Source organism: Callithrix jacchus, chromosome 14 (genome assembly GCF_049354715.1).
Source record: "Callithrix jacchus isolate 240 chromosome 14, calJac240_pri, whole genome shotgun sequence".
In the NCBI taxonomy this organism is placed as follows: domain Eukaryota; kingdom Metazoa; phylum Chordata; class Mammalia; order Primates; family Cebidae; genus Callithrix; species Callithrix jacchus.
The window spans coordinates 41,932,996-41,957,806 of NC_133515.1; the positions used below are offsets into that span (position 1 = coordinate 41,932,996).

The following is a 24,811-nucleotide window of genomic DNA, read 5'->3' on the forward strand; positions in this document are numbered from 1 at the left end:
GGACTCAGGAGCCGCATCCAGGTCGTGCTGCTGCGGCCGCTGCTGTTACCACTAAAATAAAATAATACCACTAAAATAGGGACCCCTTCCCCTATTAGTCAGCTCTATTAGGATAAGCTCTATAAATCAGCTTAAGCCCTGGAGACTTTTGCCCTCACTCAAGCTTGTCATATAGCTAAAGAGAAATCAGTAAGTATTTAGACAGATACTAGATATGTTTTTGGAGTAGTACACAATTTTGACATGCTAGGGAAACTCTAAGGGTTTCTCACTTCTAGTGGGACCCCCATCAAAAATAGACTCCGATTAGATAAACTCCTCTATGCCATCATGTTATCATCACAGATGCTGTTATTGCTCAAAGCTCATACCTGCAGACTGAACCTGAATATCAAGGAAATGCTTAGCAGATATTTCATGCTAAATCAGCTAGCACTGAAACTGTTAGGATATGCAATCTGAATGAACTCCATAAGATTAATCCAAACCAACTACCTTACAATGACCTATTTAATAAACAATGTACTGCACCTGATTTGGAAAAACAAAATTGGTATCTAAAAGGATATAAATTCAATGTTAATCACAAACTCACAGAGGGCCTAGATGGCTGCCCGTTCCTTCCATTGTCAAAAGCTCTGCACTACACAACTCATCATGGAACAGAAAAATTGATCCAAATTGGGAAAAAATAGTTGTGGGATGACTGTTCAAAATTGCTAGAATATTTTATAACCAGTGTTGGCTTGTCAAATCCATAGTCCTGGAAAAACAAGTTAAGTGGTGTATTTCCACCACTTAATGGACCATTTGAACATTTATAGATGGACTTCATTCAGTTGCCAGTTTCAGTGGGGGTCTCAGTATGTTCTTGTAATAGTTCGCATGTTTTCTGGTTGGGTAGAGGCCTTCCTGTGTAGAAAAGCTGATGCTGCGACAGTAGCTAAGAAATTATTAGAAAATGTGTTTCCTTTATGGGGCATCCGTGGAAAGACCTCCAGCAATAGGGGGACTCATTTTATTAGGCAAGTTATAAAGCAGTTAAACAAGGTGCTGTGGGCACAACGGCCTACTGTTGTCCCTATTGCCCTCAGTCTTCTGAAAAGGTTGAAAGAACAAACAGCATATTAAAACTGAAATTGGCAAAGTTAACCGAATCAGTTGGGTTGCTTTGGCCAAAGGTACTGTCACTGGATTTAATGACAGTCAGATCCACTCTCACTAAAAGCCATAAGTTGACCCCTTATGAAATAGTCAGTGGAAGGCCTATGCCCCTAATAGTTGAACCTCATGCATCTCCCCCTCTCCTAAATGTGAATAAGTATGCAAGGCCATTATACCGAAGTGTACTTTCACCAGATAAAGGAAGCTTTCAAATCCACCAATTGAGGATAATCAAACCTTCCACAGTCTAGAACCTGGAGATTGGGTCTTCTAGAAATGACATCAGAGGAAGGCTGATCTTGAACCACTTTGGAAGGGACCATGCCGAGTTCTTCTTACCACCTACACTGCATTGAAGCTTTAGGGCCTTGAAACTTGGGTCCAAACCTCACTACTCAAAAAGGCCCCTTCAGACTCCTGGAACTGTACCCCTGCTGGAGACTTCAAGGTAGAGCTGACCAAGGAAACCTCTCTCCAGAAGCAGAAGGCATTCTAGTTGTGGGCAGCTTTCCCAAAATTACAGATCAAGACGTCTGTATCATCATGAAAGCCTTACATTTTTTCTTTTTTCCTCATTTAGCGTTGCCCTAATTTTTTCCTTTTCCCTACAGAAAAATCCACGGGACCATAATCAGTGTATGGCTTTAACTTGAGCTAATGCTCTAGCACAAAACTAGGGTTTGTGAGTTACTGGGTTTGTGGGCTATTGCCAAAAAATAAGGGAACAGTTCTGCTAATGTCAGTGCCTCTCCATGTTCCCAGTGAGGGTCACCCCAAAACTCCAAGGGAAGAATGGGAAGCTATCCCTGATATTCTGATTTTATTTGGCAAGTTATAAAGAAGTTAAACAAGGTGCTGTGGACACAACAGCACTACTGTTGTCCCTATTGCCCTCAATATTCTGAAGATCACTGCTACTTGCTTTGGCTTTCCTGCACCCAACTTTTCCTTTTTTTTTTTTGAGACAGTCTCACTCTGTTGCTTAGGTTGTAATGCAGTGGCCTCATTTTATGAAGGCTCTGTCTCCCAGGTTCAAACAATTCTCCTGCCTCAGCCACCCAAGTAGCTGGGATTAAAGGCATGTACCATCACACCCAGCTAATTTTTAGTAGAGACAGGGTTTCACTATGTTGGCCAAGCTGATCTCAAACTCCTGGCCTCTAGTGATTTGCCAGCCTTGCTCTCTCAAAGTGCTGGGATTACAGACGTGAGCCACCATGCCTGGCCTTAACTATTTCAATTAATAACCCAATCATTACCAAATATAGAAAACCAATCCAAGTGATGACTGCAAAAAAGATATTGTGCTTTCAGGCAACATGCACTCAAGATATGGGAATTGCCTATGTGAGTACAAGTAATTGCTTGTATAATGTCACCAGATTAAATGCAACAGGGTCTCTTTTGGCTAAATGTGTTATACACCTTACGACATGCTATAAGGGGGGCACAAAAAGGTAAATTTCTCAGTGGATTTTGTTCAGGAGCTATGCAGATTTATTAATGAACAAATCTAACTGACCCAGCTCAAATGCAACTAGGTGGCCCTGTTTTTCAACTCCCAAGGGCCTATATTGGGTCTGTGGATAACCTGCATATTTCATTCGTCCTCCTCGTTGGCTCAGATCTTGCTGTTTGGTCTGGCTTACTTTGCCTTTCAAATAGTTTCTCCTAAAAATTCTCTTAACAGCTCTTATGATTGTAGGCCTAAATAGTAACTGAAATTAGCACTAGCTTTGAAACAGACAAAGATAAGCTAGATTCCACTGAGGAAAAATTCCAGTGGGGTTCCTGGGGGCTCAGTCTTGGTGGTAGTGGGATACTAGTTGTATGGAATCCAAAGCTAATCCATATTGGGGGTCTTGGATTTTGTAGCCAATCAGACCTCCCAGTGTTACAGACAGGTAGAAGCTACTCTCCAAAAGGTAGATGTGGACGGGTGCAGTGGCTCATGCCCATCATCCCAGCACTTTGGGAGGCCAAGGCAGGTGGATCACCTGAGATCAGGAGTTCGAGACCATCCTGGCCAACATGGTAAAAATGCATCTCTACTAAATACAAAAAATTAGCCAGGCATGGTGGCACATGCCTGTAGTCCCAGCTACTTGGGAGGCTGAGGCAGGAGAATCACCTGAACCCAGGAGACAGAGGTAATGGTGAGCTGAGATTGCGCCACTGCACTCCAGCCTGGGTGACAGAGCGAGACCCTGTCTCAAGCAAAAAAAAAAGGTAGATGTTACAGGTAACATCATGCAGCTTCATATCTTTTTATTCAAGCTGGGAACCTGTTTGGTGTTGAACAAAACAGAATGCTACACTTATCTCTCTCCTGATTGTGTTACTACAGAAAGCTTAATGTAAAGGTAGCTGATACTGCTCTTTCCTTAGGCACTGACACCAAATACAATAAAGAAGTCTATTAAGAGGAAAATATGGTGTGTTTACAGGAACAACTAACAGTTGGTTTGTAGACGTCCCAAATTGTAGATGGCAAGCTTGGGTTTCCCAAAGGTTTCTAGTCTTTATATGCCTTCTAGCAGGTGTCGAGGTTAGTATGGCTTGTGTTACCAGAGTAACAACGAAAATGGAAACATCTTTAAATCAGGCCACTTATAGTGAGCTATGATCCTTCATTGCTATCACATTTCAAACCAGAACTATGACCAATTAAACTTTAGTATTGTTGAACGGTTTTGTTGCCTGAACTTTGACTTGTTTAATTAGGTTTAGTTTATTTCTTGAGAACTTTTGTTAAGGAGTGCACCTTGGTATTTTGATATTATTCTCTTGATAGTCATAATAATAGTTCCCGTGGTGTGCTTCATCCTCTCAAGTCTTAAATGTTTTGTATGCAGCCATACATTGAGAATTGAATGGTCTCACTTAGACTATGTCAGCAAGAACATAAAGAATCATTCACCTAGTGTGAAGCTGTGACTTGTGAACTCCACAGTGACACCAATAAAGACTTGTGAACTCCATACTGAGATCATTTACGATAGTGAGAGAGTGGCATCAGTGCCTAAAGTTTTGGTCAATCTCTCTAAATTGAGAGTGACAGAAACAGGGGAATTGATAAATCAAACTCAAACCTGGCCTGAGAAAGCCTTCATACTTCCATACGTGAGTCCTTAAGGGTGAACCATAACGTAACTAGTAGGTAGGCAGACTGAAAACCTAACTTAGGAGGATGCTTCTTTAGCAATAGCTGAGTCTCAGCCAATCCCATTGGCCATACTTCAGCCACTCACAGGTAGCCGACTGTTTGAATCACGCTCAGATAAGGTAAACACCAAGCTGTGACCAAGCTGGCTGTTTCTGTACCTCACTTCCCTTTTCTGTGGTCACTTTCCTTTTTCTGTCCACAAATCTGCTTTGACAACACAGCATCCCTGGTGTCTGTCTGCATCTGCTGTGATTCAGAGCGCTGCCCAGATTGCAAATTATTAATTCTTCTTGCTCAATTGAACTTTGTTTAAATTTATTTTTATAATGTATTCCTTTTTTTTTTTTTTAGACGGAGTTTCGCTCTCATTACCCAGGCTGGAGTGCAATGGCACGATCTCAGCTCACCGCAACCTCCGCGTCCTGGGTTCAGGCAATTCTCCTGCCTCAGCCTCCTGAGTAGCTGGGATTACAGGAACGTGCCACCATGCCTGGGTCAGCATGGTCTCGATCTCTAGACCTCATGATCCACCCGCTTCGGCCTCCCAAAGTGCTAGGATTACAGGTGTGAGCCACCGTGCCTGGTTAACATATTTCTTTTATCAGAACTTATAATTAAAATGGAAAGAGGGTGTAGAAATTTAGAAACCTTGCAGCATGGCCATGTGAGTAGAGAAGAAGGAATCCAAGCAGACTGCTGAGCAACCAACCACGTGCTAGAGACATTAGCATGTGTAAAAGGGAGCCAGGCCCTAATATTCAAGACAGTGGGCAGAGACCTCAGAGGCACTTCAGAACATCCCTCCTATCACATGGCCACAGGCCTAGGAGGACTGAATGGTTTCAGAGACCAGGCCCAGGCCACCATTACCTTGTGCTACCTCAGGATGCTACTTCCCACATCCCAGCTTCTCCAGCTCCAGCCTTGGCTCCAACAGCCCCAGATACAGCTCAGACCACTGCTTTGGAGGGTGCAAGCTTTAAGCCTTGGCAGCTTCCATGTGGTATTTTTTTTTTTTGAGACAGAGTCTTCCCCTCTCACCCAGGCTAGAATGCAATGGCACCATCTCAGCTCACTGTAACCTCCACCTCCAGGGTTCAAGCTATTCTCCTGCCTCAGCATCCCAAGTAGCTGGGATTGCAGGCATGTACGACCATGCCCAACTACTTTTGTATTTTTAGTAGAGATGGGGTTTCACCATGTTGGTTAGGCTGGTCTTGAACTCCTAACTTCAGCTGATCCACCTACCTTATCCTCCCAAAGTGTTGGAATAATAGGTGTGAGCCACCATGCCCTGCCTTCCATATAATTTTAGGTCTGCAGGCTTGCAGAATGCAAGAGTGAAGGTGGCTTGGGAGCTTCCACCTAGATTTCAGGGGATATGTCAAAAAGCCTGAGTGACCAGGCAGAAACCTGCCACAGCGGAAGAGCCCCCACAGAGAGCCTCTTCTAGGGCAGAGTCAAAGGAAAATGCAGGGTTGGAACCCCCACACAGAGTCCCCACTGGGGCATTGCTTAGAAGAGCTGTGGGAACGGGGCCACTGTCCTCCAGACCACAGAAAGGTAGAGTCACCAGCAGCTTACAACCTCAGCATGGAGGAGCCACAGGCATTCAACTCCAACCTGTGAGAGAGCAGCCATCTGGGCTGCACCCAGCAAAGCCATTGAGACAGGGCTGCTTGAGGCCTTGAAAGCCCACTCCTCTCACCAGTATGGAGTTAAGGAAGATTATTTTGAAATTCTAAGATTTAATGTTTGCCCTGCTGGGTTTCAGACTTATGTGGGGCCTGTTGCCTCTTTTTTTTTTCTTTTTTTTTCCAATTTCTCTTTTTTGGAATGGGAACGTCTACCCAATACCTGTAACACAAATGTATCTTGGAAGTATGTAACTTGTTTTTGATCCAATGGGCTCATAGGTGGAAGGAATTTGTCTTGAAGCTCAGATGAAACTATGGACCCTGGACTTCTGAGTTGATACTGGAACAAGTTGAGACTTTGGAGAACTATTAGAAAGGGATGATTGCATTTTACAATGTGAGACAACATGAGATTTGGAGGTCAAGGGCAGACTGATACAGTTTAGATGTTTGGTCCCTCCAAATCATATGTTGAAATAGGACCCCCAGTGTTAGAGGTGGGGCCTACTGGGAGGTGTTTTGGTCATGGGGGTGGCTTCCTCATGAATGGCTTGGTGCTCTGTCAGTGGAAATGACTGAGTTCTGGTTCTGTTGGTTCACATGTAAGCTTGTTGTTTGAAAGCACCTAGCATCTCTCATGCTTGCTGTCTTGCCATGTGACACACCTGCTCCTCCTTCAGCTTCCACCGTGAGTAAAAGATTCCTGAGGCCCTCCCCAGAAGCAGATGCCTGCACTATGCTTTTTGTACAGCCTGCAAAACCATAAGCCAAATAAACCTCTTTTTCTTATAAACTACCCAGTCTCAGGTATTCTATCATAACCCCCTGGAAGAGTTATACTACTCCCAGGTCGAGCCCATGGTAAATCCCACACTCCCCGCCAAGGCCACCTTTTTCCCCTCTGCAGACAGCGTGGGGTTAGAGTGGATTGATTGTGTCTCTGGCCCCAATTCTTCTCCCAGGGCTGCATTCCACCCTTTGCTATGTGACTTTGCAGGTCTTCTCACTACAGAGGCAGGTTCGTCTCACCTCCTGATTTTGGGGGAGATGCGACACATGCAGGGGTTTGAAAACACATTTGTTTGTTTCTGCTTTTGTTTTTGCTCCTCTGCAATTTCCTTGAAACCGTGCCTGAGCTAGCCTGCAGGAAAACGAAAAAGCACCATTGACCTAGTTTTTCAGCTGATCCCACTGCATTTGTACAATGTAATATGAGACCAGAGGAACTCCCCAGTCAAGCTCAGCCAAAATTGCTAACCTGCAAACTCATGAGCCAAATAAATATTTATTTCATTGTATGGTTGTTTTTATGCAACATTATCCTGACAATAGAAAAATGAAACAGATGGGACTCAAAAAGACTGAATGAAGCAGAAACCCAGAAGCCACCCACAGCCAATCATGTGGGACTCAGATGTGAATGGACAATAAGTTTTTATTGTGTCATTGCAGTGAAAGGTTGGGGATTGCTTGCTGCTACAGCCGAATTGATTATATTCTGACCAATACACAAAGAAAGAGATCACAGACCCCCTGCCTGAGCAGAAGGGAGGTGGTAGATGAAATGAACTGCAGGAACAGCCACTAGCCTGGCCCACATGCAGAAGAACTGGCCTGTCCTCTGGAAGCCCATGCTCTCGTAGAGGGCCATGGCAGAGAGCTGTATGGTGCTGGTATCCAGGACAACTTCTCTGTAGCCCTGGTCCCGGGCAAACTGGAGGACAGTCCTGACCAGGGCTTTTGCTATCCCCTGAAGACAGTGCTCAGTGTCCACAAAGAGGTGAAACAGCTGCAACCGCTTCTCCATCAAGGTGGGATCGTCAGAGCTCCCACCATGCCCACCACTTTCTCTCCAGACTCAGCCACCCAGAAGCAGGAGCCCTGCTCACTGAGGTAGGATTTGGTGATGTCAGACATGTCTGTGTGCAGTGTCATGTCTACAAACATGTTCCAGGGTTTTCTGGCAAGGAACCACAGGGCAGGGAAGAGGCTGAGGCTGAACACGAGGACCAAGAGCCAAGAGCCAGAGACTAGGAGTAGGGCGAGGGGGCTCCCCCAAGTAAGAGTATGAGGGTTCGAGGCCGCTTCAGCAATTGCTGGAAGGTGGCTGGGACGTGCTCTGCCATACCCCGGGAGAGCAAGCCCACGACCCACTTGTGGTCCCTCTCCCGGTATTTGCGGATGTGATAAGGAGCCATGGACAAACTTCTGTGTCTGAAATCTCAAAGTCCAGAAGAGAGAGCTAGACTCCCTGATGCCTTTACAGGAGGCCTGAGGAAGAGAGAGGAAACCAGGTGAATGCCTGCATGGCTTCCAGCCTTGCAGGAATGCGTAGACCTGCTCAAGGGTGTGTCTTTCTGCTTTTGCCCATGAGGAAGCAGGCCTCTGCCACTGGGAGAAGGTAGGGTCAGAAACACCTGCACTGGAATCTGGTTCTGTCCCTTTCTAGCTGTGTGACCTTGGGCATGTCACTTAACCTCTCTGAGCTTCTGTTTCTTCATCCATAGAACATGGGAGAAGACTAGAGTTTTTGGTGTGGTTTTTTTTTTTGTTTTTTTTTTTTTGAGATAGAGTCTTGTGCTGCCGTCCAGGCTGCAGTGCAGTGGCATGATCTCAGCTCACTGCAACCTCAGCCTCCCAGGTTTAAGCAATTCTCCTCCCTCAGCTTCCTGAGTAGCTGGGACTACAGTCACATGCCACATGTCTGGCTAACTTTTTGTATTTTTAGTAGAGATGCAATTTCACCATGTTAGCCAGGATGGTCTCAATGTCCTGACCTTGTGATATGCTTGCCTTACCCTCCCAAAGTGCTGGAATTACCTGGCCTCTAGAATTGTTTTGAGGATTGAATAAAATACCTTCTATAAAGCCCTGGGATAGATAAACTACCACCGCTCTTCCCTGTTCCCTTTTTCTGGATCTCTCAGCTTCTTCGTGCATTGAGAGGGCAACTGCCACAGGCCACATATCCAGCCCTTTGGTCCTTCTCCAGGGACCATACAGTACAGAAATATTGTGTCCAAGCACAAGTTTCAGCGAAGACTCCTTCCGCCTTGATAACAAATATTTAGGTTGCTGAGAGGGCATAAAAGCCAAGCACAAAAAACAGCCCAGCCTCCAGATCCCAAGGAAGGTGCAGGCTCAGAGCCCTGTCCTTCCACCCATGTCCCCTCACCTGTCACCACAAGAGCCTTGAGTAGTGTCCAGGGAGCTTTAGCTCTCAGGGGCTCACTGGCATCCAGGAAATACCCTCCGGGGCCCTCCCACCCCTAGAAAGTCTACCACTGCGTCCTGCTAGTGTGAGGCTGACCAATATTTAAAGCCAGAAAACTACCGATCACGTGGAGGGGGAGAAGTTTTTGCTCTGTCCTTGTGCTGTCTCTCCCAACAAGGCTGCCTCATTGGTTGGCTCCTGAATGTTTGATAATCATAAACCCGAGGGTCAAAGACCTGTACTGCATGTAGCACAGCAGGAAGCCCAGTGTACATTCCCCTTTGTGGTCATAGGGAATGACCTGGAAGGGGAGACTCAGGGTCTGGAACAGCCCAGAATCCTCTTGGCTGTTCAGGCCCTGAGCATCTCTCTTCCACCTGGCACACTTGGTACTCTCTGAGATCCACCCTGGTCCCTGTTTCTGAGACGCCACAAGCCTGAGAACTGTGCCATTTACCCTGTGATCAGTCATCACTGGCCAGAGGCCAAGTCCCCATGCTTGGTAACAAGGCCCTTCCCAGCTAGGCTTCTCCCTGCTGAGGTTTCCCTGGTCCACAAAGCATCAATTGTTGGCAGTTCCTTGCACTTACCTCACCACCGTCCACCTCCACCCATTCATTGATTCAGTCAACAATTGTGTGCGATCCGTCCGGGGATCATTTCAGCCAGGAGCAAGGTTGATATTCAGCAGACAGACATGCCTGTGTGTGGCTTGTGTGCGTTCTGGCTGTTGGTCAGAGGCTATGCCATGCCCATTGTCAAATATTTTGCACTGCAGATGTTGGGGAAGCCGAAATTCGTGCCTTTGTACCCGATGTGGAGCTGATGCCAAACACTGACATGCGGGTGCCTGGAGATAGTGAAAGTTTTATTCCGTTTGACCAAAGTGAGAAGGCAGGAGAACAAGGTCACTCAAATTCACTTCAATGAAGCAGCAGCAGTAGAACGTTTTTATGCAGCTAGAGAGTAAGGAAGGGGGATTGAGAGGAAAAGTCTGTGTTTCTTCAGTGTCGGATAACACCTTGAGCAATCAGGCTTCTGGGTGTTAGCAGCTGGTCACAGTGTCCTTCAAGGCATTCATTGCTTCTGCAAACTTTTCCTGACCCTAAAGCTATGTCTTCCTGCTGGGCAAAGAAACAGTACATGAGCAGTTTATCATTGTATTGTGGGAACAAGGAATATTGGGCCAAAAGCAAGTGGTTAACACGTGCAAGCCAGCAAGGGCCTGATCAAAATGTTCATTTCAGTCACTAAAACATGCTGGGGTGCTAAAATTTCAAGGGGTCCCATTACAAGGATGCAATGTACACAAGAAAGGCAAAAGCAAAACCTAACAGAAAAAGCCCTTTTCCACACCAATTTACATGCTATTGAAGGGAAACTTCCCTTCCAAAGATTAGCTAACCTGTTGATGATCAGCCACACAGGGCCCATCATCTAGGTTAAGTAGTTTGGACTCTATTCCAAGAGCAAGGGGAGGATGTTGATAAGCACAGAGAGGAGGGGTGTGTGTGTGTGTGTGTGTGTGTGTGTGTGTGCGCGCGCGCGTGCGCGCATCACTCTGGCTGCAGGTGAACAATGGATCAGAGGAGGTAGGAATGGAAGCAGGGCCCCCAGTACAGGGATGCAGGTGCTCACTGTACAAGAGCAGCTGGCCCAGAGGGGCTCATGGGAAGTAGTCGGGCCTCCCTCTGCTTGCCAAGCCATGAGCCATGGCATGAAGCTGAGAATGGCTTCAAATAAAAAGGCACCTTTTTTTAATTTGCTCAAAGGCATTGCTTGCCCACTAAACCCTGCATCCAGTGGGCTGCATGGCTTGAGGCTGTGCCTAGTGCTGGCTTCACCTGGGCTAGCAGAGGCCCATGAGACAGCAGTGGCTTTACCAGAGTGAGGAAGTTAAGAAGCTGAGACCTGAACACATGGAGTGCATTTGGGGGTAGAAATGGCAGGAGTTGGAATGATTCACACAGGGATGAGGAAGCGCTCAGAGACAATGGCCAGGTTTCTGGTAGGGGCATTCAGGAAAACGGGAGAGAGCCCAGAATTGGAAAAGTCACGGCTTCCCCTAAAGGTGCTGTTCTGCAGCCTTCCTCAGCGGAAACCAGAAGCTGGGAGTCAGCAGCAGGGACCCAGGGCCAGCAGGTGGAGGCTGCTGAGATTCTGGATCTTTGGCATCCAACACCACCTCCAAGGAACTGTCTAACGAGCATCAAGACTGGGCAGTAAGTCCATGGGTCATCGTTAGAGTATTCTCAGAACACTTCAGTGTCAAGCAGGAGTTGGCCTAGGAATCACAAGAGGTAAGGAGCTGCCCCAAAGCACCCCTGAGTACTGCTAGTCTGAGTCTGATTAATATTCAGTCAGAAACCTGCCAATCACACAGAGGGGGAGAGGTTTGTGCTCTGTTCCTGTGCTGTCTCTCCCTCCATGCTCGCCAGTGGCTGTGGCTTCCTCAAAACACAGTGGCCTCAGTTGACATTCAGTCATCTCTTGCTCCCAGGATTTAGTGTGACTCCTGCATTTGTGTAGCTTTCTTGATAGAAGCCTGGGCTTTCCTTGTCAGACCTGAAAGATTCATTTATTCATTCAACGAACAGTGGCCGAGGGCCTGTGGTGTGCCAGGCCTGGGCTTGGTGTGAAGGCACCAGATGCCAGAAGTGAGGCTGCCACCCAGGAGGACACACCTGCTGGGGCTCTAGAAACAGGACAGTGGTGGAGACATCACATCCAGAATAACTTTGTTAGGAGGGTGAACTTTACATTTGGAACTTTTATGTTGCACTTATTGAAAAGCCACCTAAAATTGCCATATGTAATAGAGGTAATATAATGGCCTGTGAAACTGCCAGCTCCAGGAAGACAGACAGGGTGACCTGAAAGTAGGTTGGACCTGCTGGTTTTTCTGCCATTCTGTGCGCAGCATCAGCTTCATCCCGAGACCGGCACTGCATTGGATGTCAGGTGTTTGCCAGCCCAGTTGAAGCTGTCTGCTTCATTGCTCACCACCAGCAGAAAGGTGGGGGCTATGCCCTGCAGTACATGTGATCGAGGAGGTTTACATGGGGACTCAGTCACACATTCCAGGAACTAGATGTACATTTCATAGCAGGAGCCAGGTTATACCAAAGGAGTCCTGGCCTGAGGATACCAGCACCCCATGGAGATGGAGAATTCTAGGGAGCTCAGGGACTGAGGGGCTGAGTGACAGTGAGCACTGCCCACGGAGGAGGTGCCCTGCAGTCAGGAGGGGTGGGAAACAGGTGCGGATCGACAGCTGACAGAGGCCCACCCAGGTGAGCACAGGTAGAGCTAATGGTGGACAGAGAGGAAGAGTGTGCTGGTTTAGAGAGGAAGGCAGGGCCTATAGTGGTTTGGGAATTCCCAAGTTGAGCAAAGGGTGTGCCAAGTCCTCTGGTTGGGCTTGTTAACAAAAGCATCAAACTCTTAAATTATCTGTAAGAAGTTTCTTCTGAGCCAATGAATGGCCATGGCCTCAGGAAGTCTCAAGGGTCTTGAAAAAGTTTGCCCAGGACAGTCATTTTACACATTTGAGGGGACAGGAATTGGAGTAACATCATAAATCAGCCCATGGAAGGTGTACATTGATTCAGCCTAACAAGGTGGGATATCTTGAAGTGGGGTGTGGGAGGTCATTATAGGTCACACATGGATACGAAGATTTTCTGATTGGCAATTGGTTGAAAGAGTTCAGCTTTGTCTAAAGACAAAGTCAGTACAAAAGAATGCTTCAGTTCAGAGAGAGAGGGTTTGCCTCTGTCCTGCGATGCTGTCCCAGAGTCAGGGAGGTAAGTCAGCCACAGTATCCTGGGTCAATTTAAAACCCATTGAAGGAGACTCTGTGGTTTCTAGTTTGTGTGTTAATTCTGGCCTTGCATGGCCTCAGGTGTTGTTCATAATCTGTACCTGATTATCAGAGTCCGTTCCGAAAAATCTAACGATGCCTATTTTAACATTCATGCTGGTCAGTTTTGGGCCCTATACTCCAAAAGTACAGGCTCTCATGAGGCTACTCTTCCATCATGGCCAGGAATTCATTTTTTCAGGTTTCCCTGGGGTCCCTTGACTAAGAGGGATCTTTTACATTGGCTGGGGTCTCGGGATTGCAGACTTTAGGACAGCCTTACAGCACGGTGCAGGGCACTTGGCCGGATTTCCCTGAACCCTGAACTCCATGGTTCATGGGACAATGGAGCATGGGCCACCTGGATTCTGCTGAGATTCTTTCCCCAGGTGCAGGTGCAAGAGGGGAGCACAGGATGTTTTGGGGTCAGGGACAGAGGCTCCTGTCACTGAGAATTTGTACTCCTGGGAAGAGACTATTGTTGCAGTTGGTTTGCCTCTCTGTAGCACTGATGTGTAGCCCCAGCAATTCCAGTCCACTCTTAGCAGCCAGCCTTGAACATAGAACTGATTACATGAAAAGCCGGAAACAAAGCCTCTAAAATGCAGCCTCTCAAAAATGCTCACCAGAGCTGGATGTGGTTGCTCACTCCTATATTCCCAGCAGATAAATCACCTGAGGTCAGGAGTTCGAAATCAGCACAGCCAACGAAGTGAAACCCCGTTTCTACTAAAAATATAAAAATTTGCTGGGTGTGGTGACATGCACTCGGGAAACTGGGGCAGGAGACTCGTTTAAACTCAGGAGGCAGAGGATGCAGTTAGCCAAGTTAGCACCACTGCACTCCAGCCTGGGAAACGGAGTGAGACTCTGTCTCAAAACAAAACAAAACAAAACATTCGCCAGAGTTTCTTAATCAGACTTGGCGTAGCCAGTGAGCTACTGCTGCCTGCTGTGACTTGGGTGCTGTTTTTCCCACTAAGCCTAGACCTCTGCCTCGGGAGACAGGGCTCAGCTGCAGCCTCCTCAGCTAACCGTAAAGGGCTGCGTGGGCACCTCAGGGGCTCCTTAAATTCGCAGTGGCGTGCAGATTTGTGGGTTCTCTTTCTACATCAGATCTCCAAAGGTGTCTGCAGTCCCAAAAGGTTGGAAACTATTAAATTTGATCATTTCTGAAATGTCTTCCAGTTCAAGACTCCTCAGTTCCAGTTCATTTTCAATTCCTAAATAAAGGGATGGGTCCTGGAGCCTCCCAGGAAGCCGGCCTGCAACTGAGCACTTGCTGCAGATAATGCCGGAAGTGCAAACCCAAAGATGCGTGTGTCTGGCCTGCATGTGGAAGCTTTCATAGTCAGGTCTTGCTTTGTGACAGTGAGGGGTGACCAGGGAAGCCTATGTGAGGGGCAGGGGGAGACCAGCAGCCCAGCCTGGGGAGCTGCCTTAACCACAGCTCACCTCACTTCCTCAGAGCTAAGGGTTTCTTGAAGGGAAAATGCAGATTTATAAAAATACTAGGCAAGCTGGGTGGTTTTTTTTTAAAAACAAACAAAAAAAAAACCAAATTTTCACTCCAAGGACCCTGTGTTGGGCTCGGAAGAACTGGTGGCACAACTGAGGAGTCACGGAACACTGCTGTCAGAAACAGTGTTTTATTTTTTTAGGGCAATAAAAAAATAAAGAAGACAACAAAGAGGCTTAATTCTCCCTGTTAAAAACAAGGGAAGCGGTGTCCTCTCTCCCTTTTCTTAGAGCTTTTTCTTTGGAAAACTTGTCATTGTGAATCCTTCCTCTGCTCCTTTGAGGGGCATGCAAAGCTTTTTGACAGTGAAATAAGCCTCTTCTCAGCTTTGCCACCCAGGACTGTGTTCCTGAAGGACCTGGGAGCCCAGTCTTTGAAATGCCGTCATCAGAGCAGCCAGGGCCTATTTGCCAGCCTCGGTGAGAGCCTACCATCCACTCTGAGTGGTAAATCTACCTCCTGACATAAAGATAAGAGTTTCTTTTCCTTTATAACAAGGTAATTAGCAAACGCAGGTGGTCAGGTAAATTGGGGTTGAATCTCCAATGAAATGGGTGTGACCAAAGGTGCTGGGCAGTCCCCTAAGCATGGCTTCTCTTGAGAACATGTGCAGTGTGCAATGGGCTGGACCCACTGGCTAGTTTAGTGATGAGCTTTCTGTCTTTGCAGCACCTTAGCAGATCATTGCCTGTGATGTGCATCTCACTCTGGGTTAATGCCTCTTCAGTGATGAAATATTTTCTTCCTCTTCTACCTCTGCAGAGACTTGCTGGGATAGATTGTTTGTAATTCTATTACTGTACCGCTAGAGGACAGACATTGGGGTTAGGCAGCTGGGGAGGAGTTTAGAACCTATGCCTAGGCTTTCCACACTCCTCAGGTACCAGTTCATCAGTAGCAGAACTTAAACCCAGGACTTCCTGGACTCCATACTAACTGGAAAAAGGAATTCATTCTCTTTCATTGCTGACACTGCTGGGTGAGTGCATGTAGCAGTTATACTTTCCCCATCCCACCTTGTACCTCCTTCCACTACAGGGCCTGGCCAAGAGGCCTGGCCCTGCTTGCCCAGTGCACCCCTGACAAATGGAGACTGGGAGATGAGGATCCTGCCAGGGGCCAAGTGTTGGTCAAGGTGAATATGAACATGGAGGAAGATGGAGTCCTCCCCTCATGGGGTCAGGGATGTGGTGGGAGTGCTCAGGAAGCCATGGCTCCTGGCTGGGGCCATGCACCTGCCTCAGCAGCTGCAGTCTGACTTCTTGGGGTTGCATTCTGACTCCCCCTCCCACACACCGGCTCTTTCCTTCTAGAGGCCAAGGGACAATGGCAGGTTCACAGTGGCACTGCAAAGGTAGGGTTGGTGGGGGTTCCTGGGGAGCAGGGGCATCGGTCCTGCTGTGGCCCTGGCTACCCCCTTGCCCAGGCTCCATGTACACCCTCAGAATTCCCCTGGCACAACTTTTCTTCTTTCCATGAGGAACACCCTCACTTCCACCTGGACCTCTGCCAGAAAGAAGGGTGGGACCTCTGCCGAGGTGTCCCTGTGAGTGATCACCCGCAGCAGGAGGCATCTGCCAGGCCTCTGCACAGGAGCTGCCCCTGGGCCTTGTTTGTAAAATGGGGGTAATAACAGTACCTCATAAGGTTGCTGTGAGAATTAAATGGGTTCCTACAAGTGAAAAACACTTAGAACCAGGATTCAAGGCTTGCAAGGGGTGAGCTAGAGTAGCCATGGTAAGTAAGGAGAGGGAGGTGAACTGATGGATATAAAATCACCAAGGCTAAAATTTAAAAACAGTAACAATAAGCAGCTGGGTAGCTCATGCCTGTAATCCCAGTGCTTTGCGAGGTGCAGCAGAAGCTTCACTGGAGTCCAGGAATTTGAGAGCAGTCTGGGCAACATAGTGAGAGCTTGTCTTTACAAAAAAAAAAAAAAATCACTAAGGCAAGGACCTAGTACACTGTAGGCATTCCACAAGTATACAATTTTTATTCCAATTATATAAAAATAAAATATATTTGAGTAGAAACAACTCTAGAAGGCAATAACAAATAATAGTAACTGGTTATCTTTTAAAGTAATATGAGGGAGGACTAGAAATGTCTTTTTTTTTAAGGAGAGAAGGAAAGAAATGAAAAAAAGGAGTGAAGGAGAGGAAGAAAACTAAAGAAAAAGGGAGAGAGAATGGAAATGTTGCTTTATTCTAAAAATGGGTATTAAAAACTCTTTTATGCCAATATGTTGCTTTATTCTAAAAATGGGTATTAAAAACTCTTTTATGCCAATAATCATGCTTACTAATGGCCGATCAATATTTCATTTAAGCCTATGAGTAGGTAAGATGTGGTGCTGACAAGAATGTATATTTTGTGTGTTTAAAGTGGAGAGCTCTATAAATGTTTATTAAGTTTACTTGTTCCGGATCTGAGTTAAAGTCCTGGATATCCTTATTAATTTTCTGTCTCGTTGATCTATCTAATACTGATGTTGAAGTCTCCCACTATTATTGTGTGGGAGTCTAGCGAATCTAAGTCTCTTCATAGGTCTTATGTATCTGGGTGTTAGAAGTGTCTTTTATACCATTCTGTGATTTAAAATTTTCTATAATGCACATATATTAGTTTTATAATCAGGCAAGGAAAATCAATGTTTCCTTTAATGCTGAGAATTTCTGTTCATATTTTTGACATTTCACAAAACATCTTTTGTTGACATTCTACAAATGATACCATCCAATAACGTCCCAATACGTTCTTCTTGTGAAGAGAGTTTATATATCTGTAAAAATGAAAGACAAATTATGACTTGCTGATAGTCATTCAGTAATAATTGCCATTATATAAACATGTGTAAGTGAAATCATTCCTCATTCGATCATTGGGTTCATGGTATAACAATGAATGTGATTAAAATATTCAAAATCGATGGCAATTTATTACTTGTATTCCCTTTAAATTGCTGCTATGGAGACAACTCTCAAGAAAATAAAAACCAAATTTCTATCCATTGTAAAAGCACATATCTAGATATTAACTTCATACTAAATTTATTTTACATTTTAAATATACTACGTTTGATATTTAAAGGAATTCACTTTCTTAATGTGGAGAATGCTTATGTCAGCTGAGTCTGTAATTATATTTTACATAAGCCCGCACCTCCCAGTTCTCTGTATCTATAATTATTTTTTAAGTAATTTAAAAAATCAACTTTCTAAAATTAAAAAAAAAAGGAGCCCTGGTGATCAATAGGCAAACAGCCTCAGCATTACTGCTCATCTATCACACTCCGTATAAAAACGTGGACTGGCAAACCTTTTTGACTTCTGTAATATTTGTTATTTCAGGAAGATTTTCCAGAGAAACCTGATGACCTTCTACTTGAGATATCAGGTATTCTTGATTTATCTGTTTTTCTCCCTCTTCAATGTAAACAATTAGAATTGAAGTGTCATTTCCCGAGATACCAAATTTTTTCAAAGCCTCTGAAATCTAAGAGAAAAAAATGGAAAAAAAACCCCCAACACAATTAACCATTGTTTCCTATGTCTGAAACATTTCCTCATCTGCCTTCTTCCTTGGTCAGGCTCTTATTTTTCATGTCCTAACAGTTCTCACTGCCTAGGTTTTCACTTCCAGTGATTCCTTTCCAAATCCGTTGGTACTTCCTCGCAAGCACTCCCTACTTAAAGGTACGCCTTGTTCCTATGGAATCAAGCCCAGCCTTCTCGGCACTGCATGAAACCGCCACCTCCCTCTGGTGCCCAGTGACCCTCCAGCGATGCACTTCTGCCTTCGGCCAGTCTCGCCTTCCTGGGGATCCAGTCACATTTCATGCCTTTCTGCCTGTGGTCAAGTTTTGTCCTCTGCTTACATGTCCCTTCTGCCCATGGCGTTGCTGCTGAACACGTGCTTCCATCTCCACAGTTCTGATGCCACTCCCCACCACACCCTCCTCCCTCCAAAATGAATGGCTTTGTTGCATTTCCCATTATATCATTTATCTTCGGGCATTTTAACTTCTGTCTTGTTTATCTGCCTCTCCTCAGGAACAAATTTGTTTCTTCTGCCCCTAGAAGTGTAATGGAACAGGGAAAAGTTCTATAGATGTTTACTGAATTCAAGAGTTTCCTGAATTATGTCCAGTGATCTCAAGGAAACAATAATTAGTAAATCTTATTCCAGGTACTGGGAAACTTATTACCACACTGAGATGACTGCATTTTATCAACTTTTCAATCATCTGTATTTTAACCTATGCCACAGGTTTCCTAACTTTTCTCTAGATGACATTAGTACCTGGCTCTTATTAATAGCTGCAGCAATACTCAAACCTCATCAGCAAAATTTCAGTCATTTTTTTCATGTGCTACATGTGGGATGTCTTTAGTTCCATAACTTGCATTGAAAAAGCATGACTCTAAGTATTTCAAACCAGACTCTTCCTATGCACTGGGTGTGTGAGTGAGGATGTAGGACTGCTGTAGGTACCAGCCAGTTCCTGGTATATGAAAAGGACATGAATCCCTATCATTCTTCTCTTTGCTTTCATGAGATCAACCTTTTTAGCTTCCACATATGAATGAGAACATACAATGTTTGTCTTTCTGTGCCTGGCTTATTTCACATAACATAAAGGCCTCCAGTTTCATCATGTTTTTGAAAATGACAGGATTTCATTTTTTTTAAATAGTGGAATAGTATTCCATTGCATATATATATGTGTATATATATATATGTGTGTGTGTGTATACATACCACATATATATATATCAATCACATTTATATATGTGTGTGTGTGTATGTATATGTATATATACCACATTTTCTGTAAGTTTTTACTGTGAATGAATGTTGAGCTTTTATCAAATGCTTTTTGTGCATCTATGGAGATGATCATAGGGTTTTCATCATTCGTTCTGTTGATGTAATGTACCCTATTTATTGATTTGCATATGTTGAACCATCCTTGCATGCCTGGAATAAATCTCACTTGATCATGATGTATTATCTTTTTAAAGTCTTGCTGAATTTGGCTTGCTAGCATTTTGTTAAGAATATCTGCATCTATGTTCATCAGAGATACTGGCCTGTAGTTTTTTTTTTTGTCTTTGTCTGGTTTTGGTATCGGTAATGTTGGCCTTGTCAAATTGAACTCTTTATTGTTACCTAATACCCTTCTTTGTCCTTTTTTTTTAGCTGTTTTTTACTGTTATTGGTTTAAAGTTTGGTTTATCTGATTTAAGAACGGTGGCCCTTGCTTTTTTTTTTTTCCATTTGCATGGATTTTTCTGTAATTCTTTACTTTGAGCCTATGGGTGCTGTTACATGTGAGATGAGTTTTTTTTGAAGACAGTAGATGAATAGGTCTTTCCTTTTATGTAGAACATATAGACTATTTACATTCATTACATCCAGTATAAAATAAATAAATAAATAAATAAAATTGAAAAAGAAGCCAATTAAAAAAAAAAAGAAAGGACATGGATCCCACACTCAAGTTTATGGGAAGAGGGAAAGATATGCATGCCAGTACACAAAATATCCATGCCTAATGTTTTATCATTTAGATTTCTGTCAGCTTCTTAAGCAAAAATACTTGAGGGGTCTTCCTGACCCTATATAGTAAGAACAACAGATAAAATTAACCTCACTTAATTTAACTCAATTTTTGTTTACTCATATGTAAACTGTCTTAGTAAGAGGCAGGGTTAAACCTCAACTCTGTCCAGAGCTCTCTTCGCTATTATTTTGGTTGATTCATAACCACGGGTTTGTAGGAATTTAGCCTCCAACCCAAAAAAGGGGAACACATATGTTATTATGACAAGGTCAACAGAAGTAGGAAAGTCCATATTACATTGTTATTTGGGGAAAGGTTGTAAATAATTTCAGTAGATAGAGTTCTTGTCTTCATTTTTCTCAGTTTGTAGAGGTGAACTGCTTTGTTTGCTGCCACAAGTATCTGAAATGGATCGACAATCTACCAAACAGAGCAAAAAGAATTAATTACACATAGAGAACCCGCAGTGTGTGAAGCACTTGGCAACTCATGGTAACTCCAGTGTCAAGCTGTTTTACCTCATCACAATTCTTACGGTCTATATTTTCAAAACTTTTATCCCAAGGGCCTGGGTAGTCACAGAATTTTAAAGCTGCAAGAAACTTACGCAAATAGTAATAATGTTTAAATAACATTAATTGAGGGCTAATGTTACGGCTGAGATCATATTCCAGACATTTTACTTGTACTATTTTCTTTAATCCTCAAAGCTACCCTATGAAATTGATATCAGCAGCAATAGTAACAGTAGTAGTAGTAGTAGTAGTAGTGTGTAATTGATGAGTAAATCAAGGCAAAGAATGTCTGGGTTTGAATACCATCTCTGTCACCAATCACCTAGGGAATTTAGGCAAGTTCCTTAGCATTTTATTTGTTAGACACAGATGAAACAGTTCACTCCCTAAGGCTGTTGTGAAGATTAAGCGAGTTAGTATATGTAAAGCACTTGGAACAATGCTAGGAATGCAGTGCACAGTATGTAACAGTTGGCTATGTCTTGTTCAAAGTCCTAAGTAGGAGGTCTGGGATTAAGTCCTGGTAACATGATCCCACTTTGTGTGTTTTTTGTTTGTTTGTTTTTGAGACAGTGTCTTGCTCTGTTGCCCAGGCTGGACTGCAGTAGCTCAATCTCGGCTCACTGCAACCTCCATCTCCCAGATTCAAGCAATTCTCGTGCCTCGGCCTCTCGAGTAGCTGGGACTACCATCACACACCATCACCATGCCCACCTAATTTTTGTGTATTTAGGAGAGACAGGGTTTCACTATGTTGGCCAGGCTAGTCTCAAACTCCTGGCCTCAAGCAATCCACCCACCTTTTCCTCTGTGTGTGCTTTTAACTGCTACACTATGCCTCCTCTGCAGACTCTTGTGAAGAATCCCCATTTTACCAAGGAGAAGCTGGAGATCCAGGCATTTCCCATGTGAGAGCCAGACCACAACCTTTCCTATTTCCTAGGGCAGCACCTGGCACTTCTGCCTCAATTCACCGTTATAGTCAAGGTTGGCTGCATCTGACTTAGACAAGAATTTTTTCCCTAAAGCTGACAGGATTTTAGGCTCCCCTATAAGATCATAAAAATTAATGTATAATTAAATGTTCTGTATAGCTCATTCATTCTTTTTTTTTTTTTTCTTTGAGACAGAGTGTTGCTCTTGTCGCCCAGGCTGGAGTGCAATGGTGCGACCTCAACTCACTGGAACCTCCACCCCCTGGGTTCAAGCAATTCTCCTGCCTCAGACTCCCAAAGTAGCTGAGATTACAGGCAACCACTGCCACACCCAGCTAATTTTTTTTGTATATTTAGTGGAGACAGGATTTACCATGTTGGCCAGGCTGGTCTTGAACTCCTGACCTCAGAAGATCCACCCGCCTCAGCCTCCAAAGTACTGGGATTATAGGCATGAGCCACCGTGCCCAGCTGGCTCATTCATCCTTATAATTTACATTTACCACTGTAGGATTTATCAGTGATCTATCGACGGTCCCTTCCATGGCTTTTCTTCTCAAGTCTCCTGCATTTTTGACATCTTTAAATAACAGAAGGGTCACCCTGTATTCAGGAAATAGGTCCCGCTAATGTGTTAAGTGCATTTTACAGATAAGCAGGATTCTACTGCACACAAAATGAAAAGACCAAGAGATTTCTTCTGTTTAAAAGTTAACATTAGAACTCATTTCTTAACAGATATTCAGTAACTTTGACAGTAACATGATTTAAAGTGTTAAACTAGAAAAGTCCATCGCCAAAGCCCATTTGGCATCCTCATGAAATCCTGTCTTCCTAACCCTGCTGAGCTGTTTCTAGTTCCACTGCCATTCCTGGGGAAAAGCCAAGGGGCCTAGCTGGTTGTTGTTTATTCAGACAAGGCAGGCTCAGAAGCATGCTTGAGGAGCTGCTTCCCCAGCAGACAAGCAGGAGCAGAATGTCAGGAATTTTTTAAAGAAGAGGTTACTTAGGTATTAATCAAGCCCTACTCTATCTTAGTCTTTTTAATTTCCTGATCTCATCATTTCATTTATATTTTAGCAAGGCCTAGTCATAAGTATTAATGAAGAAAATAATGTTAAACAATAAAGTATCACACTTGACCCAAAGATATTCATTCCACAGATGGAAATTAAGCAGAGAGGGTACAATTATTAAATAATCAATATTGCTCCTTTCTTGGACATAAGCTTAACAAGAAAAGGGTATTATATATAAAGACATAAAAGATAACTTGAATAACTAGAAAGACATGACCATATCTTTGAATGGAAAAACTATGTATTACAAAAATTTATTTAAAACAACTTCAGTCAAATCCCTATTGAGATATTTGGTGGGAGCAATTTGATAGACTCATTTATCCTTTTACCTGACAAATTATATTTCTAAAACTCTATGATGAAATTCATTAGGAATCCAAGATTTATACAATAAGATGTTCCTCTCATTATTTTAACAGTAAAACGTTGAAAACAACTTATCTAGCTAATTGATGGGGTTCATTGTGATTTAAAACATGTGGTCTTGATGCTGTGCAAAAACGGCAATAAATAACATTAAGTAAAAGCATCTGATTGGAAAACAAAACAAACTGGCCAAATTATGGGTTTTTTAAAAAGCTTTTAAACAATTATTAAAAAGAAAACGCACCAACAGGTTAATGTTATCTCTTAGAATTACATATGACTTTTTCTGTTACAAACAAGAAAAAACTATTGTGAACAATATCCTGGCACACAGTTCAATCTTTAGTCATGTTAAGGGGAAAAACAGGATCAGAAAGATATAATCAGTAGGCTCCCAATTATATAAAAAGATGCACACATTTTTTAAAGACACAAGAAGGAAACGCACTAATACACGACCGTCTTGGGTACTGAGATTCCGAGGTGATTTTTATTGTCCTTCATATAAAATAAAGTATTTTTTATGTATATTCTGAATTTTCTACAGTGAGCATACAAAACAGAGAACACATAATCGGAAAACAAAACAAAATGTGGTTTTAACACTGAGTGGGGAAGAACCCTTAGAAAACCTCAAAATAGTTTGTTCTTGTTTAGTGTAATTCACTCACTCAGGCCAGAAACTTGGAATCATCGTTGGGTATCCAACCTGTCACACGAATCCTGAATCGAATCCGTCAAGTCCTGAATTTTCACCTCCTGAATATACTTTTGGTTCGTCCACTTCTCTCCCATGTGTAGGCTAGGTCGCCACCGCTCATCTACAGCGGTAGCCACCTAAGTGGTTTCTCACAATTCCTGCCCTCCTATAATCCAGTCTTCCCCCGCAGTTACAGTGAGCCTTTCAAAATGTACATCAGATGCAGTCGTTCTGCTGCTCTTATGTTAAAGCGCTTACTTTGTGTCACGGTGATCCATACCGTAATATTTGGTCCCTGCCTCCCTCTTCTGCTACGGCCGCAATGGCCTTCTCTAAGCTCAAGTCACCAAGTTTTCTCCCCGATTCTGCCCTATCGGACAGGTAGTTCCCTCTCTCCTTTCGGCTCCGCTTGACCACTCCTCCCTCCCTTCAACTCCATTTGGAGTCCATGTGCTACAGCGCCCAGAACCCCAGGACTAGGGCTCTTTTTCGTCTGAGGATTAGCTCCCTTTTCGTCTCAATCACAACGTGAAAGACTCGTGCGCCTATGCGCTGTATGTCTCCTCACTGAACGATATTTCTTGAGGGGACAGACTGACTCTTATTCTCGTGCTCCATTCACGGAGGCTGGCCTCGTTGTCCCTTGATAAACACCAGCTGAAGAAACCGTAATCATTGTCCCAAGGATACTGTTAAAGTTGCCCGGACCTTCCTCTTCCCGAGCCGGCCCGTAGCGCACGAGGAAAACTCACCATCCGGTCCCCAGTGCGTCTCGGAAGATCTCCCGCAAAGCTCACAACTTTAGGAAGCGATGGGCAAGCCCCGTCTCCCCGTCTTCTTCGAGCGGGTTTCCGGGTAGGCCGGGAGCTGTCGTTCGCTTTCGACAAAGGAAATTGAAGACTCTATGGGCTGGGACCGGAAGCTGAGGTCGGGTTTCCAGTCTCCACTCTGTCTTAACCTGTGTTGGGCGATGCACCGGGCGTCCTCGGTTTCTTCCTGTACAAGGAAAAGTACTGACCCGTGATGAGTTCTACATGCATTTTGCTGCTCCAGATTTCTTAGTTCCTTTTCAGGGCCTTGTCTCC

At 44.2% G+C, this 24,811-nt stretch overlaps 1 long non-coding RNA gene and 2 pseudogenes across 5 annotated transcripts in view; 1 reads left to right on the forward strand and 2 right to left on the reverse strand.

Annotated features, from left to right (window-relative positions):
* Positions 1–24,811, forward strand: part of LOC144579265 (uncharacterized) — a 62,707-nt gene that overhangs the window by 16,083 nt on the left and 21,813 nt on the right. For all 4 annotated transcript variants that reach the window (XR_013526484.1, XR_013526486.1, XR_013526483.1 and 1 more), the window contains exon 4: positions 4,682–17,958. This is a non-coding gene — a long non-coding RNA (uncharacterized LOC144579265). The remainder of the gene's footprint in view (positions 1–4,681; positions 17,959–24,811) is intronic.
* LOC144579263 (N-acetyltransferase 8-like) lies at positions 7,490–8,165 on the reverse strand (annotated as a pseudogene).
* LOC118147285 (EKC/KEOPS complex subunit TPRKB-like) lies at positions 17,208–24,579 on the reverse strand (annotated as a pseudogene). Its single transcript, XR_013526487.1, has 4 exons — positions 22,082–24,579; positions 20,426–20,548; positions 17,881–18,057; positions 17,208–17,344 (listed from the first exon to the last, which is right to left on the reverse strand). The product of XR_013526487.1 is annotated as an EKC/KEOPS complex subunit TPRKB-like (transcript).